Here is a 14570-nt window from a genome sequence, read left to right as displayed (position 1 = left end):
AAGGATTTGATAACAAATAAAGGAGTTTTAACCTGGAACTTTGACTTACGTTTTAAACAGCGGGCGCGTCAACATTATTCCCCTATTCAGCTGCTTGGCGACTCAAAGGCTTGACAGTCGCCAATAGCAGCTTCTGCTCATTTGAGCAGAATTGTCAGTCTCTCCACTTCTTTGTAAGAATGAGTTTGGCTCAGTGGAGGGCCAGGTTTGAATCTTGCTCAGGGCAACATTTTTTTCACCTGTTTTCAGCAGAAATGTAAGTTTCTTCACCGCCATACAACTTTTTGCAAGTTTTCAACTTTTTCAGCTTTTTCAGCTTTTTCAGCAGACAGCTTCAGCTTTAAAGCATCCACACTGCATTTTCGCAGGAAATGCAATTTTTTTTCTAGTTAGAGTTAAGTTGGTCATTCTAAATTACCCATGAATATAAGTGCAAATGGTTGTTTGTCTCTATGAAATCATCAACCCCCATATTGGTTCATTAAGGAAGACCAGCAGTAATTGCCTTGATTAACAAAGTAGTTGTTCGAACAACAAGATTTCATTGTGTTTTCCTAAAGTTGTTAACTTGTGTAGAATGAATTAAAACAAATTTCACTCTGCATATTTAAATAAATCACTTCAAGTCAATGTATGTAGACTACGTTGAGCCAACGTGATCTGATTACATCAAACCACCAAATGTGTTGGTTTGACATGGTCAAAAATCAGTTACTGTACTTGGTTAAATCACGTGGAAAAAGGTGCCATGATTAAATTGTGTTCATCCAACAACGGATGTAAATCGAAATGTGGTTTTCATTCAACTTTACCATCATTAGTTCTCAAATCAAATTAGTAGTTTGAACTCAGCTGATCTCATGTTAAGTGGTCATAACTGGCTGTTTAAGATTCAGTAAGGAAGGAGCCGTTTATTTAACATTTTGCCAAGATACAAGTTTGAAGTGGTTTGAGTTCAAACATGGGCTCATTTATGCGTCCGCTGTCTCCCCAAAAGCTGTCAGAAAGAAGCTTTATGCCAAGAGTAAAGGTGAGTGTGGTGTCTTTTTGGGAAAACGTATTACAACACACAAAGTGAGTTAAATAGTGGCTGTGCTTGTGATGCTAACACACTCTTATAACTGTTGGAAGACGTTAACTTAGAGATCAAAACTGTGTTTTTAAGGTCACACATGAGGGATTTGTTGCTTTTACAGCAGTAACTCGGTAAACTTTATAAAAGATGAGGTCGGTGGTCTTTAGCTGAGACTTCAGCCTCCTCTGATAGGACTGAGGCACAGAAGCTGCTGCTTTTTGTTTTCTTTTTCTCATTCAGAGTTTTAAAGAGAATACTGAGAAGTAAAAGCTGCACAACTGATCTACAGAAACACTTGAATCTCCAATCAGTCATATTATGGTACACAGCACAGATGCTGCTTCTAGGGTTAGGGCGAGGCAACGGAAATCACATTTTTATGAGTCGTTTGTATTTATGTTGTTTCTGATAGTATCACCTCTATATATTACATGTGTAAAAGAAAGCAACACCTTATCTTATAGTGAAGAACCATCATTAAACACTGGAATTCAAAGTTAAATCGAATAAATATTCTATAAATATTATTTTAAGAATTAATGTCATGTAGATGAGAAAAAGAGACAGAGCTCCATTCATATCAGCACAGAGAGAGAGAGGTGCACTGTGCTGCATTAAAATTCAAACTGAGGGCAGATTTTTCAGCTCTGACATGGTTTGCTCTTCAGTTGAGTTGAGTTTTCTATTTTTAAGAGAAAACGTTATTTGCTGCACAAAGTGACTTCGTCCTTATTCATCCATCCACAGCTCTGACGTATAGAATATATTTATACTGCCAAAATAAAAGCTAGAAAAATACATCCAGTAATTACAAACAATATGATTCTTAACAAGTTTTTTAACATGTTTTTTCCTTTATGTTACCTTTTTTGTTATTTCCTCAGAAATAAACCTGAACCTGTATCTGTGAGTGTTGTGACTGTCCTGCTAATCGGACCTTTTGTGTGTAGATCTTTCCTAAATCCTGGTTACGGACTACGAGAGGAGCTGGAGTTGTACAGAAAGTATGGAGCACCTCTTACCGACCCCTGTTCCCCCACGGACCTTGGAGACCCGGACCCCTTTCTCCTGCACATTGCATATATCCACTTGGTGTTTGTTGTTCACTGTAAATAAACGCACTGTCTTTCGCCTAAGCAAAGTCCCTTTAACAAACCTTATGAACAGTGTTCTTCATTTTCTTTCAATTTCACAATTATGCACCACTTTGTGTTGCATTGTGTTTGTATCACATAAAATCCTGTTGAAATACATATAATTTATGGTCTGATAGTTATGCTAATGTTGCTGTCACTATTATTACAGAGATTCAAAGAGTGAAGAACTCACATATGGCACGCACAGTCCTCAGCTGGTACAGGACTGCACTCAAAGGACTTATGATGCTTGAAGACAGAATAATAATAATACACAGAATAAAAATAAATATCAAACATAAAGAAAGAAAATCTTGGCTGCTTGTAAGTTATTTCATTCATACTGTTTGTGCATTCTTCTTCATAGCATGCAGGTAAACGCACACAGGACTGATTATTCAGTGACTTTGTCCTCAAACTGTGGAACCCGGTTTTATTCTAATCCAGTATTAATGTTCTCAAGGATATAATTTCTGGTTTTGTTGTTTTTCAATAACACATTTCGGTGATACACTGAATGTTCTGTTAGAAATAAAAAGATTCTTTTAGTTTTGATATAGTGTTTTTAACACAGTCATTACTCAAAATTACAAAAAATACTAATTAGTAAAAAAAAGAAGTATAATTAAGTGTTAAATAACCACAATGATTTTTTTTATATAATGAATGAAACTCCAGAAAATAAAAACTCAAAATAAATCAGCAAGTTATAAAAACTGAAACGGAAAATCGAACTGATTTGTTAACATGTGTGTGACTTTAATGATCCTTTGATCCTGTTTTCATGAATTGAATGAATGGCGGTGTTTTATTCCACGCTGCAGGAGGCGAACATGACTGGATGTCCTGTCCGAGAAACTAAACAGTTCTTATGGCCGCCAACCGGATCCTTCCGGGTCACTTTCCTCAGTGAGGACCCTTCAGACCGGGAAAGGTCTGAAACACTAACAGACTTAAACATTTAAGGGGATCTGTAGTGATACACTGTTACAAAAGTCCTCTCATTGTCACACACTGGGGAATGCGAACATTTCTGCAGCGTGAGAAGAGAAACCACAGCTCGCACCTGATTATCTGCAGCGCATCTTGACCTGAGTTCATTTTTGAGCCAGCAAAGGACAAACATGTCCGCTACACTGATGCAAAATGGCTCACTGCTGCTCCTGCTTGGAATTCTCTGCACGTCCCTGATGGTGTCAAACTCACGCAAACGGACACACAGAAATAGCGGAGGGGGAGGGGGATGCTGAGCCGCTCCAGTGAACCCAGTATGGATGCTGACGTAGGAAACTGGGATGGGCGGAGCTTGGGGTTCGTATTGAATCTCCGGGGATCACCGACACCGGCTGGTCTGTGTCGTTCATTCATCGGTGGAATTATTCTGCTCCGAAATTAGCCGTTCCACCATCAGCCATCCTGACTCCTCCGAACACCGACTCTAAGGACGCTACTCCTGGCCATCCTCTGTGGTAAGACCCGAACAGCGTAGGGCTGGAGGCTCGGCAGCAGATGCTGGCTCAGCGCTGTCCTATATGTTGTCTAAAGGAAAATTACCAGCTTATACTACCATCCTATACGGGCTGCGGGGCGCGCGGTGCTCAGCAGGCCGGCTCGCTTCGTGATGACGTTTTGATGGATGCGAGTTATTTTAATGGGCAGTATTGCAGTATTCTATTTTTGGTAGTATTGTTGCAAAACAGACAACTGCATCGTGTTCTGCGTTATTATTCTTATTCTTATTGTTATTGTTGTCCCTCCACGCATTTGTCCTCCCGTTCATCGGTAATACCATTGTTATTACTGTGATTACGTTTTTCTCTTTTGGAATTTCGTAATAATTTGTCCGCATGATTTAAGGCCAGGGTTTACTTATTAATCCACAGCGTCACATAAGCAGAAAAATGTATTATGCTGTAACGCGCTGAACATTTCAAAATAAAAGCCCTTATAGTTAATTTTAGAAAATTCATCTGATTTTGAGAAATTGCCACATTTCAAACATAAAACGAGCTTTAGGACTTCGTTAGTGTCAACCTGCTATCTCTACTCACATCTTTTAGACGACCTATTCAATGTTTTCACAGCGAGGAACAGAAGTTCTGACAGTAACACAATCTGCGTCCTTAAAAATGACAGTGAGTGACTTCATGTAGACCTGTTTGGGCGTTTCTTGCTAATATTCTTGAACATTTTTTGTTTTATTACCTACCAGCTCATTAAGGTCTAGTCTAATTCTTCTGTGGTTTAATAGATGATTGATTCAAACTGAATCAATTCAACATTCATAAAAGGTGAAAGCCTTTCTACTCTTCATCACTCTGGAAAGGATGAAGAGTGGAAGGTGGTTGATCCAGATCGTGATGCCCAGGAGAGTGGGCATTGGACCTTTTGACCACATTGTTAAACATAGTCTTAGAGAGGGTCAGGATGCCTGAGGAGTGGAGAATATCTTTCCTGGTACCAATTTTCAAAAACAAGGATGATGTACCGTGGGATAAAGCTTATGACTCATCGCATCGAGGAAAAAGTTGTTGAGGCTATGCTAAGAAGAGAGGTGATGAGCAGTAATTAGAAGTGCAGCTTTATGCCCAGACAGAGCCCCACAAATGTGATAATTGCTTTGAGTGTTGAAGTGTAGAGATGGTCCGAAGGAGTTGCACGGTGTCTTTGTAGCTGTGAGAAATCACTCCAAGACAGGCATGTGGGAACGAGAAGTGTCAGAGACATATGTCTGGCTGGTGCAGGACACGTATATGAGGACAAGGAGAAAGCGATGAGGTGTATGTAGAAGGGACAGTTGGGTTCAAGGCGGAGGTGGGATTACATCAAGGATCTGCTCTGAGCCCCTTCTGGTTCACAGTGGTGATACAGAAGAGGCCAGGCTGGACTCTTTGTGGACTAGGATGGTTTTTAGAGATGGTGGGACTAACATAAACCAGAGGCTGAACTGGAGCTGTCAGGGGTATGACCAATGGGAATGACCAGAATGGACAGGATTAGAAATGAGTATATCAGAGGGACAGCTCAGGTCAAGCATTTTGGAGAGGCAAGGCTGAGGTGGTTCGGACATGTGCAGAGACGTAGTGGACATGTAGGAAGGATGCTGAAGATGGAGGCAGAAGAAAGAGAAGTTTATGATTCATAGATGCAGTGAAAGAGAATATGCAGAGGGCTGGTGTGACAGAAGAGGGTGGTAGGAATAGGATGAGATGGAGATGCAGATGATCTGCTCTGGGAACTCCTAAAGAGAGAAGCCAGAAGGAAGGGAAGTTTGAATAATTATAACAGAAGGACCTTAGTAAACAGCAGGATGAGGGTTCGGTCTGCATTTTCAACCCAGCTCATCTACCGTCGCACATCTCAGAGAGGGATCCACGCTTAGTTTTTGGGATTGGGCTTTTCTCTTACCCAAATTAAGGCTTCCACTGAAAAGGTGTGGCCTTTCATTACTGAGTAATATATAGCAGCACAGTTACTTCATGACTCAGTTACGTAGTATTGATTTGTCACCAGGTTTTGGTCATCTTTCAAAAGGTTTGTTTTCTTGCTTTTTCTATTCTTTCAGGAGTAAAGGAAGAGTGTTGATGTGATAACGGTGAACCAAACCGCCGAAGTGTACATTTAACAAACATTCTTTTTTCCTCATTAAATATTTAAAAGCATTTTGCATACTGAGTCAAATAACCCTTAAAAAATAAATGAAATAAAACTGACTGAGTGTGCACAGCTCCACTGTTCCTCAAAATCAGCATTATGGCAGGTTGAAATTCATCATTAAAGGTCACAGCATTTTTTTCTGTTCCTTTTTAATCTAGCACATTGTTAAGAATGATACGTTTACCATTCATTGACTGTCTTGGTATTCAAACAATTTTCTAATGCTTAACTATAAAGTTGAAATTCTTGCGTAAACATGAAAAACATTCAGAGACTAGTACAAACAGCCATCACTTCACCCAGCATTCTCAGCCTGTTATAGGCCAATCTCCAACCTTCCTTTTATCAAACAAATCTCTAAAGAATTGTTAAACAGCTAACAGATCGTCTGCAGAGGAAGAGTTTCATCAGGATTCAGCTTTAGTGAAGGTTACTAATGATCTCGGCCTCTGACAGTGGACTCAGCTCTGCGCTTGTCCTGCTAGACTTCAGTGCATCGTTCGATACTGTCGACCAAAGTATGTTAGTATATAAAGTAGTGCATGCCATAGGAAGTAAAGGTGCAGTGGTTTGAATCATATGCAATAGACTCCTTTTAATTTTTCCAAGTAAAGTCACACACCGAGTTAAATTCCACAGGATCCCGTGATGGGACCAGTTCTGATTACATTATGCGTAAGAACTCGATGACCTCTAATTTCCTGCTTCTACATTTAGATAAACTGAGGTCATTGTGTCTGACCAGATACTTATTGTGCCTGGAATTAACTTCACTGCCAATAACACTGAGGAATCCTGGAGTCGTGTTCGGATCACCCTAGTGGAGCTAGGTTGCTCTAAGACTTACTTGTGGCCCCTTACTTGTGAGTTTTCAGCTTTCATGACACTTTCTGTGAAATAAGCTTGGAGTTAAGAGATAAACACGTTCTCGAGTTTCACAATTAGGCTTAAAACGTTCCTTTTCGAGTTGGGGCTGGATCAGATGATCGAGAATCCTCCCGTTGTTACGCTGCAATGGGCCTCGGCTGCTGGCTTCCCAGGTGTTTGTTGCCCATACATTTTTGACTCTCTGTGAGCTTATGAACCACTCTGCATTTAATCATTAGTGTTTAATCATCTTTGGCTCTCTTCTTCAGTTTGTCCACCAAAGATTTCTTCCAGTTAAAAAGGGAGTTTTTCCTTCCCACTGTTGCCAAGTCCTGTATTGTTGGTTTTCTCTGCATTATTGTAGGGTCGTCACATTACAATAGAAAGTGTCTTGAGGTATATAAGCTATATAAAGATAATTGAATTAAATTGAACTGAATACATTCCAGGGCTCCAAAATACAAGCTAGCTGAAAGGTTTATGTAATTATTCTGGACAGTAAAAATCACACGATGGTCATTAAAACGGGTTCAGACTTGATGATGATTCATCTCCCATATCATGACCGCATAAGATGGCTGAACAAGTATTGGTATCATCATCAGTATATTGATCCTGAATTTACATGGTATTACATTAATACTAAAACGTCCATGATCACTAATGCTAATGCTCCCCACTTCAATCACAGATGATAATAATAAAACGGTAATAACTATTCAAAAACATAAAAAAAGGGTAAAATCCGAAACTGCTGCACATGAGATTAATGCTGCAGAAAATCGTTTACTAGCACGATTTGTGAAATAAATATTTCAGTTAAATTAATTATTTTAACGCTGCCTGCGCTATCAGTGTTATTCCTAATGAGGGAGGCTCTACTTTAACTTTAAAATGCATGCTTTTAAAAATTAACGGTGTGTGTTCTGTGCTCCAGAGGCTGCACAAGCGCCAAAGAGACTGAAGGTTAGAAACATCTATAAAAACACTTTTACATTGTCTGCATCACCAAATACAAACACACCCTGTGACGAATCAACAGAGTGTGCATGTCATGCAGTGGTTTTAGTAAAATATGGCTCAACACTCGTACATATAAAACACACCATCAGCGATGACATGTTCCACTCAACACATGCAGAATAAAAGGATCAGTGACAACACGGCGCCTCCAGCTGATTTGAATAGAGAGAGAGCTTCTGATATGAGCTGATCTCTTTTGACAGTTTGGTATTTGGAGTTGAAAGAGAGGAGGCATTATTGTATTAATCATGCAAGTGAGAGAAAACACAACACGGACATCCTTCTCTGTCCACTTTTGTCAACAATCTTTTTAACACTGTTTCTCTGACAAAGGCAGTGGACGTCAACACAGGACGGTTATGTGGACAGAGATCTGCTCATAGTCTGCTACCCTGGGTTCAGATGGTTGAGCGTGAGCCTAACAGGTGATTAAGTCAGTGTGCACAGCTCGTTACAGTGATAGGCTTTATACTTCATCACCAATGATTCCAATCTAGTGTCTGATTGTGTGCTTGTTGTATGTTTCATAACTAATCATGTGACTATGTACATGGCTCTTGCGTAATTGGGCTAAGTGGATTTGTGCTTGTTTTAAAGGACTTTGAGACCTCTATAATATTAGCCGACAGAGACCTCATGCATAACAGTGTTTACACATTATTGATGTTCGAAGTGTTTATGTCTATACTGAGCTGAGCAGCTCACAAAGATGCAACTAAAAAGTGCAGGTGGAGGCTGCACTATACAGTGCTGTGAAAAAGCATTTCCCCCCTTACTTGCATTTTTCAGATCATCAAATAATTTGTAATTTTAAACAAAGATAACCAGAGCAAATACAAAATGCAGTTTATTAATGGAAAAAGCTAAAAGCTGAACTGTGAGAAGTCATAAAGTAAACCTAGAAACTGGTTGCATTGCTCTTGGCTGTCAAGCAGTTGCTATAACTGGCAATTGATATTTCACGTGTCTGAATGAATTTTGTCCCACTTTAGTTATCACAGTTATTTTAATCCAGCTGCAGTGGATTCTACATCCTGTGTAAGGTGATGTCAAAACATCTCAATCAGATGTTTCTGGGTTTCGGATTTGACTAGGACTCTCCCCAACCTTTGTCCCTTTGGTTTTTTTTTTCGTTTTCAGTGGTTTTGAGTAGACTTACTGTTGGGTTTTGGATCATTGTCCTGCTGCAGGTGTTTAAGCAGAAAGACAGCCCAGGAAAACAAACAAACAAACAAAAACCCAGCACAGAACATGTTCTGTTCTCACTCCCGAGGTGTTACATCCCGATGATTTGTCACGTCCCGAGGCGTTCCTGAGAAACGCGAAAGGTGACCTTCCACGTTCTTATGCTACACGCCGGGTTATGGATGAAATCCAGTTGACTGATGCTCCCGCGGTAAAACACGTTCCAGCCATGTATTCCAGCCCAAACTCTAACCTTAACCAGCACTTTAATGACGTTAGACAGTGTTTTCCCAAGACATTTAAGTAAAATGAACGTACATATTTAGATTCATTCCAAACAGTTCTCATGTTTCCTCATTTTTCCGATCTCGTGATCGAGGGACGTGTTGGGTACCCAGAAGCGTAAGATGTTGACGGTTTGTCACCCAGCGTATGTAAATGTTACACTTTGGGAGACAGAACGTGTTGGAACATCACACGACGCCTGACTGTTGTATTTTGGCTGCTGTGTACTATTGGCTCTCTTATTAGTTCCCTTTGTGTCGCTTGGTGTCCCAGTCTTTTCTGCGTTTGTCCATTGTTTTTCCATGTTCCCCTGTCTAGCAATGTTGGCTCATCAATAGAGGGCGCTAGGACGCCACTCCCATAAAAATATCGTGAGAAACAACTATAAAAATAAGTTTTCAATGGATGAGTTTGCTCGTACGTCATGTTGCCTGCCCTATTGGCCAAACATGATTACATTCTGATGATTATATAACAGCCAAATGGGAGTCTGTGGACAGACTGCAGCTTTTTCCAGTCACAGGGGTCTGAGCCTGAGTGTCTGTTGGAGCTTTGAATTTGCCCCTCGGGCTGCAATTATGTGCATCCCTGACCAGTTGGCATGGACTGCCTATCTTGTTTAAGAATTTGATTGGACAATTCAATGTTATTCACACATCATCACAGCAGGGGCACTCACTCGTTCGCTACTGCTTGCCTGAGGATGGCGACTTCAAGCGCTCCAGCAAGTGAAGTTGGTTAGCTGGATGTGGTGTGAGCAATGCCTTCTTTTGCATTATGCGTCTGCTGTTGATTTGTCCTGGTGCCAAATTGTTTTGGACCACTACAGGTGTACGGGGCTTAAAGCACTTAACAGAAAACTGCAAAAGACACAAAAGTAGCCACTTGGACAATTGCATAAGGCTACACCTCTTTGGCGGGTTTAGAACAGTCGAACAGCTGCATGAAAGCTGTTGAACTGGCAGAAGAAAGTACGATGATGAGGTGACAAGAAATCAGCACATTTCTGTCTAGCGCCATAAGCTATGCAGAGCCTATGAGTTGGCTTAGATATTAGTGTAGATATTTGTGTTTGCAAAACTGTTTGTGTTGATTTTAGATTTGTGTGTTTTTTCCTGACCTGTTGGCTGTTTTACACCTTTTGTTTCACCCGTCGGCGGGAATTGATTCGAGTTTAGTGATTCTGATTCCTTAGCGATTCTCTTGTCACCACCGTCGCTAATCAGCAATAAAGACATTACATTCATGCAAATTAAATGCATGCTGTGGGTCAAATGTTTGTGCATGATTGTTGAGGTGTTTCCCCTCTATGTTGTGATCACTGTTGGAGTCATTACTCACAATTATTACACGTATTGCACAGAACACGTTCCTTAAATGTAATGCAGTACTTTACTGAATTACTTAGAGACGCTGTCTCATAATCACCATTTAACAATATAAACCTGAGGCTACAACTCCACACAACAACACAAATCCCTAATGAGGACTCTAAGATATTTCTCTTAGTAGAATACAAAGCTGACCGCACAAAGCAAAGATAAAAGCTGTCGCCGCGGTGATTCTGCTTTAGAAAGGTGAACAGGTAGAAAGGGAGGCTGCAGCCTGACTGGGCAAGGACCTGGCTGCTGGGGTCAGCTTTCACTCAGCTTTCACTCTGGGTTCTTGGCTAGCTTAGCGTTAGCATGCTGTCTTGGCAGATGCTTGCAAAGAACCAAAGTTGTGTTAGGAACATAATGCAGCTGTTTCTGCCCTGGATGCAGTTTTCCACTTTACCATGTATCTCTTTTTTTTTTTTTATGGAATAAAAATAAATGCCCTGCGACAGCCTGGGGACCTGTCCAGGGTGCACCCTGCCCTCACCCTGAGACAGCTGGGATAGGCTCCAGCACCCCCTGCGACCCTGTAAAGGATAAGCGGAAGTGAATGGATGGATGGATAAAAATAAATGTCCATATCCATGCTCTAGACTGCGTCGCTATATCCTCCTCTGACACGATAAGCGGGATTGATAGGCAGGCAGACTCATAATTCCAAGGAATTGGACTATCAGGAACCAGCTTTCTACAAGAACCAGTTCTTGATTCTCATCCCTAAGTTAGGTATGTTTCCTGTTCAGTTGTTTCTTCCTGTTTTATTGTTGTAATGTTGTTTTCTGCGTCTTGTGTTGTTACTTCCCCCCACTTCATTATGTCTATAGTTTCCAGCTGTGCTCCCACCTGCTTCCTCTTCCCGCATTATCTTATGTGTACTTATACCTACCTTTTCCCCGTTTTCTCATCTTGTTTCTGTGGTTCTTTTTTCCCTTTTCTCCTCAGCCTGCCCTGTGTATACCTGTGCATACTATTTCTTAGCTCCGTGTTCCCTACTGTACCTGTCAGGGCCATCGCACACGCAGTCACGCGCAGCGTTGTCCTTGGAAATTAATGACTGCACATGTGCTGCAGTGCAGCTTGGTCAAACAGAGAGGAAAGATGAGAGGGGGTGAAAGAGGAGAGAAGTAAAAAAAGAGAGGGGGGTAGGATTGCAAGAAGGAAGAGGAGTGGAGGTTCTTTTTTAAAGAAGCTAAACAGATGGTTCAGGGAAAGCTGAGGTTTGACAGAGTATGAACTTCAGATAAGCATTAAGACTTACACAGAAAGAAAAGAGGTTTTCATTGCTTGCAGATAGCCCTCAGTCGAGATGTACTACTGTGAAACAGTGCTTATTAAAACCGTGTGTAACTGAGCAAACTGCTTAACTCACGCCTTTACTCTTATCTGAAAATGGACAGAGCAGACCAGAAATACAAAACACAAAGCTGTCATTCCTGCAGTTTCCTCACCTTCTAGTGTTTCATCGTATTTATAACACCCACTGAAAGCTGCGGCAGTAATGACACAGATAATCCAAGCCCATCCCCCACACCAATCGCTGCCTCCCCTTGACCCTCATTCATTTTATAGACAGGCAGTTATTCATTATTAGTCAAAAGGATTCGTTTTGTTCACGAGGTTTTCTGATTGCTTTGAAGGTTTTGCTAATGTGAGGTTATGGAGAGGTTATGATCACCCTCAAGACAAAGAATAGTGACAGAGGGATTTGCTTAGTGCTGTGTGTACATCAGACATATAATCCACTAAGGAAAGAGTAATACATTTGTTAGCAATATGGGTGGTGGTTTCCTCCATGCCAAAATATCCATGCATACTTCAGAAAACAGAAAACAATTCAAATGTAGCTAATTACTGTGACTCTGTGTAATAGCTTATCATAGGCACTTAATGGTGATGCCGGTCTTGTGCCAAAAAACGTTCTCAGTTTATAAAATTGTTCATGAGTGGATTCTGTCGCTGGCTGATTCTGCAGGCATGTAATAAACTGAAGGGGTTAGTTAGGGGTGAGGTGAGAAGAAGAACGCAGAGGAATATAGGACAAAAGATACACCGTGGAAGAGAGCCAGAGTTGAACAGGGAAGGTTTTAAGCTTAATCTTAAAAGCAGAGAGTCTGTCTCCCAAATCGAAACTGGAAACTGGTTCTACAGAAGAGAGCTGGTCTTCCTCTTCTTCTACTTTTAAATGTCCTGGGAACCACAAGTGAGCCTGCAGTCTGATAGCCACGTGCTCTATTGGGGTGCAGGTAGCAGAGAAGAGAGGTCAATATGGGGAAATATCCTCTCCTTCTGTTACATTTGATTCATTTGAGTCATGAGTCATAAAATGTTTCTTCCACTGAAAATGTCCAGACGAACATTTCTTCTTACCTGGATGACTAAACATTCATCCAGATGTATATAATGTAAATAGAATGGGTCTCAGCACTGGAGCGCCATAATTAACCTCAGGGTGTGACGGCAACACTCAGCTGTTCATCTGCATCTAGAGGTCAAAGGTCACTCTTTCAAGGATGCCAATGTTCACATTTTGGACAGAGAAGACAGATGGTTTGAAAGAGGAGTGGAAGAAGCCATTTAGTGAGCGACCATCTTTGAACAGAGGGCGGGGCTTACGACACCAACTGTCTGCCATCTATAATCCAGATGCCTTAACGCCCGCTCTCATCCTGGGCCATCTGACCTCAGTAAATCACATGATAGGGTGAGTTCAAGTTTCACAGTGGGCTCACCCGAAACCTTGGCTGATCGAGACGTCTTCAAGGAAACTTAAAGAAGTCCAGACGCTTTTCTTTCAGAGCTTGATTGTTGTCATTGGTACTGAGGTGCAGAGACAGAACACTTCTGGGTGCCAACGAGGGCAGCAGGGGGCACCTTCTGGCGATTTGGCATTAGGCTGGTGTTGTTGAAGGTGACCCACAGAAAGATGACATAGACAGACTTTATTTAATCCCACACTGGGGAAATTTTACCCTTTACAGCAGCACAAGGGACAGGAGGAAATGGGGAATTAGAGATATGTTAGAAAAACAATAAACATAATAATAGTAGTATCCTGTGTGTGTATTATACAGCTTGATTGCTGTGGGATGAAGGATCTACGGTAGCGCTCAGTCCTACAATGGGGCTGTAATGATTTACTGCTGTAGGAGCGTCTCAGGGCCTCCACGGTCTCATGCAGAGGTTGAATGTTGTTGTCCATGATGGACATTAGCTTGGCTAACATCCCCCTCTCACCCACCTTCTCTATGGAGTCTAGGGGACTGTCCAGGACATAGCTGCTCCTCTTCATCAGTCTATTAAGCTGTTTCCTGTCCCTCTTCGTGCTACCACCTCCCTAACAGACAACCACATAAAAGATAGTGGAAGTAATCAAGGTGGCATTAAAGGTCCTTAGTGGTGTTCTTCACACCCCGAATGTCCTCAGCCTGCCCAGCAGATAGAGCCACGTTTGGCCCAGAGCATGAACATTGTGTAGCCAGTCCAGTTTATTGTTATGGTGAACAGCTGGGAATTTGTACATGTCGACTACCTCGATGTCCAAACCATGGATGGTCATCAGTGTGATGGGGGCTGGTTTTCAGTTAACCACCATCTCCTTTGTCTTATTGGTGTTTATGTGCAGGTGGCTGAGTTCATACCAGATGACGAGGTCGGTGATGACCTTCCTATACTCCAGGTTGTGCTGTATACCAGTTGGCAGACAGCATGGACTGTCAAATGTCCATGCAGTCATTTGACAGTCAACCCCTGCTGATTCCAGCTTCTCCCTCAGCAGTGCTGGTTGGATTGTATTGAAGGCACTGAAGAACTCCAAAATCATGGCCCTCACAGTGCTTCTAATAATCCAACGGTAAAAGTGGTCTGTGCAGGAGGAAGATGACTGCATCATCTACATGAAACAAACTGCAGGTGGTCCAGCAGCATGCGCACCAGAGGTTGGATGTGATCTTGAACAATCCTCTCCAG

The 14570-nt window shown here is 41.6% G+C and overlaps 1 protein-coding gene across 2 annotated transcripts in view; it reads left to right on the top strand.

Annotated features, from left to right (window-relative positions):
* Nucleotides 1-3418: 3418 nt before the first annotated feature.
* The window catches only part of nat16 (N-acetyltransferase 16), a 40044-nt gene continuing 28892 nt past the window's right edge, over nt 3419-14570 (top strand). The window contains exon 1 of one of the 2 annotated variants that reach the window (XM_005752747.2): nt 3419-3680. The gene's annotated coding sequence lies outside the window, so the exon portion shown is untranslated. The remainder of the gene's footprint in view (nt 3681-14570) is intronic. The other variant, XM_005752746.2, reaches the window with a different exon arrangement.

Source organism: Pundamilia nyererei, unplaced genomic scaffold (assembly GCF_000239375.1).
Source record: "Pundamilia nyererei isolate P.nyererei 1_Seehausen unplaced genomic scaffold, PunNye1.0 scaffold00377, whole genome shotgun sequence".
Lineage (NCBI taxonomy): Eukaryota > Metazoa > Chordata > Actinopteri > Cichliformes > Cichlidae > Pundamilia > Pundamilia nyererei.
This window is presented reverse-complemented; position numbering and strand designations above follow the sequence as displayed.